Raw genomic sequence first — 3583 nt, 5'->3', positions numbered from 1 at the left:
CAGCTCTTGGACTCATGAGACACACTCCTCCCCCATAGTCTTAAAAACAGTGTTTTTATTTGGCTGAAACTAATTTGGGTTGGGTTTCTGGTAACTGGATCCAGCAGAGATGGAACTTGTCTGCCTTTTGTTTGGAATTCCAACTTGTTTTCTTCCCTGCACAGAAAGCCAGGGGTAATTGACCATCCACGGACTCTGACCACTGGTGAAGGGCATGGAATAGGAGAACTCAGATGGACACAACCTGAAATTTCCTACCTTCAGTGGACATTTCCTACATTTTTGGTTGCCCAGCACCCAAACCCTCTTACTTGGGAATAAACTTTCCAGAATATGCATTTGGTGGGAGGCAGGGCCCCACCTCTTACTACAGGAACCAGTTGCCAAACAATACTTTTCTTCACCAGTTGGCAGCTGCCATGAGCATATGTGACCTGGGCTGGGCTAACTGAATGCTCCCAATTGAGACTTTGGAAAGAACAATGGAGACCTGACTTGTGGTTGTCATGGTGATGGTGGTATTGCCGTCTAGAGCCTGGCTGCGGAGGGGGCAGCACTAACAGCAATGTGCTCACCAGATCGCACCTGAAATATGATCTTCCCAGACTCCCCCTGCCCAGCCTCCCATTTTCTCTGCCTAGTTCTGTAGGCTTTGTGTGGATTCTGTGAGCTACCTAAAATGTTGCCAGTGAATTCCTTCTCTGCATAAACTAGCCAGGAGGTAGCCGTTGATTTGTAACCAAGAACTTTGCCTTTCCCTTTCATGCTTTTAAGTAATTGGGTGCCCAAAACTGCACACAGCTTGCTCCTTGGTCCTTTGTTGCATCACCATAGACTAACATCACTATTCCAATCCCCAAGGTGGGCACACTTCTATTGATTCTCACAATCCTCTGGTGCTTGTGTTATGCCCAGATCCTATGGTGCTTGTGTTATCCCCCAAAGACCAGAGACCGCCAGGGAGACCGAGTCATGCATGAAAAAGCAAAGCGCTTTATTTCGGGCTCGAGCTCGGGCTCACAGACTTCACTAACGCAGTGGATCCGTACTGAGAGCCTGGAACAAAGGCGGGGTAGGGCTTTTATGGGGTTTGTGACATGGAAACAGTGATCCAATCATAATTATACAGTATCATTGACAGCAGGTTTAACCATTCACATGTCTAGAGTATTTGTTACTTTTGGCGGGGATCCAATTACAACATTTAGAGTACCTTTTAAATCAACAAATTACAGGGTGGGTCTAGGGTCTTGTTCAGTGACAATCGAGTTAACTTTAGATAGGACCCTGTTGTCTAATGTTAAAGTTTCCATCTGCAGGCCTCCCCCTTAGGAATGTGGAGAGTGGTAGCTGACCTTCCCTCATTGGGTGTTGCCAGGGTGGTCTCTCCTGCTCTAGGCAATACGTAACTGCCTGTTAGTTTTGGGGAACTGAAACCTAGGCCTTCTAGATCAGAGGGGGAACTTAAAGCCTGTCGTGGAGTCAGTTTGGTTTAGACTGTGTCCTTACACTTGGACTGCCACTTGGCCACATTTCGCCTAATGATTATACTATAGCACAGATGAATGGAAGAGGTCAGAAGGATTGTGGTACCAGACATACCATGCTGCTTTCAAAGTCACCAGGAGCAGATTAGGGGCTTGTATCTTATTCTGGAAGGAAGAAAAATTGTTTTCAGAATGACTGAATTTATACAAATATCAACGTTTCATCTTCTATTTAAAATGGGTGTGCCAGAACATCTCTAACAGCAATCTTCTCATTTACGTAATAAATCAGTATTCTCTATTGATGAAGTAATATATTAGTTTCACCTTCTCCTATAACATTCTTCCTGAAAAAAATTTATTTTGACAGTTTATCCACAATGTGTTCTTCTCTGACCTTTAGATCCACGAGAGCATGTATCCCCAGCACCTGGCACTGTTCCTAGAGAAAAGTAGATAATAAATGTTTGCTGAACAAATGAATAAGGGAGCTCATGAGTTCACGCACAAGCACGATACCACAATAGAATGAGGAGTCAGCTATTTGGGCTTGCCCTGTAACGACAGACCTTCCATGAGCTTGGTAATGAAGGAAGAAAGAACAAGGCTGATGATCCAGAACTTCAACTCATTGTGAAAATATGAGGCTGTTTTGGTCTATTTGTTTTTCATTGTGAGGGAAGCTGACAATTAAGTTTTTCTGTTAAGGTTACAAGCACCCCCAGCGGGAGACTTAGACTCAAGCTGTATGGCACTCAGTGACGGGTCAGGCTGTGATCACGTATGACTGCAGAGTTGGATATGCTAACACAACCCTGCACCATTAAGCGTTCGTCTCTGGCACTGAAGGTTCTGTTGAACTCCTCTCTCTTCATTCCCTCAGCTTAGCAATCCAGGAACACCTGGAATAACAGACGGTTCTACAGCTGACTCAACCATTTGGATGATTTGGCTAATCTCTTAAGGACATTTCTGATTTTGCCCCTTTCTTTAACCCAAAACAGGATGAAAAGAACCATTTCTGACACTATTTGCTATCTATATAAATCAAATTACATTTCTGTTTTCTTCTGTTTTGACCACATCAGGGACACACAACTAGACAGATTACCTAACTTAAAATATTGACCAACCAATATTGACCAATTTAGGGACCCTGGAGGCTCCTTCAATAGATAGCAGTCATCCACCAGGGTAGCAGAACTGAGATATAGCAGGCCAAGGTGATTGCTGGCCAGAAGTGTGCTTTTTCCTGAAGACAAATCTAGATGCAGCCACACAGGTAGACACTCTGAATTGGCAGATTTTAAGCTGAGTGGAGCTGCATTTCATGGGGCAACTCGATCTACATAGCTCCTCTCAAACAAATACAAATAGTGTGAGAATCATGACTCAGGATCTGGGTGGAGTCTGAAATTCTGCTTTTAGATGAACTCTGGGGTAGTATCAGTGCTGGTGGTCCTCAGACCCCACTGGGAGTAGGTGGCTCAGGCTCCAAGACGAGCCACACAGACAGTTGTTTACATAGCGGTGGTTGACAATTTCCCAGAGCAATTTCTGGTAGAGCAAGATATACTCAGTAAAGGAAACCTAGAAGGAAAAATTAGTTTATGTATTCCTATTCCCATTTTCCTTAAAGTCATGGCTTTGGGGAAATCTCAATTTTGCTACTATTAGAATCACTTGGGGAACTTTTAAATATCCCAGGACCCAACTCAGACCAATGACATCAGCATCTACAGGGGTGAGATTCAGGTGCCAGGATTTTAAAGCTTTCCTGGGTGACTCTAAAATGCAGCCACAGTTGAGATGGGCTGTTCAGAGAAACCTTTACCCATGAGTAGTTGGTGTTAACTAGCAGCTCTCCTCTCCCTTCTCCTCCTCCTGTGCTGGGAACGGTGTTACACTTCACCTGCCTGTGGGGCCATGTTGCCCACTTTGGATTTGGGAATAGCAGTCATCAGTTCATCTCCCAGGAGAGTCCATCACTTGAGCATCACATAGCTGCTCTCAGATCTGACACCCACTCTGCTATCGGCCAGGGCGTGGTTCCCAGAACATGTTTCTATACAACACAAATTCCACAGCAATGCTAA

The 3583-nt window shown here is 44.6% G+C and overlaps 1 long non-coding RNA gene across 1 annotated transcript; it reads right to left on the bottom strand.

Annotated features, from left to right (window-relative positions):
- Positions 1 to 989: 989 nt before the first annotated feature.
- Positions 990 to 3370, bottom strand: LOC115296321. The gene is made up of 4 exons (XR_003910847.1): positions 3322 to 3370; positions 1885 to 1929; positions 1603 to 1652; positions 990 to 1056 (listed from the first exon to the last, which is right to left on the bottom strand). It is a non-coding gene; the product is annotated as an uncharacterized LOC115296321 (long non-coding RNA).
- Between the last annotated feature and the right edge of the window lie 213 nt (positions 3371 to 3583).

Source organism: Suricata suricatta, chromosome 7 (genome assembly GCF_006229205.1).
Source record: "Suricata suricatta isolate VVHF042 chromosome 7, meerkat_22Aug2017_6uvM2_HiC, whole genome shotgun sequence".
NCBI classification, from domain to species: domain Eukaryota; kingdom Metazoa; phylum Chordata; class Mammalia; order Carnivora; family Herpestidae; genus Suricata; species Suricata suricatta.
This window is presented reverse-complemented; position numbering and strand designations above follow the sequence as displayed.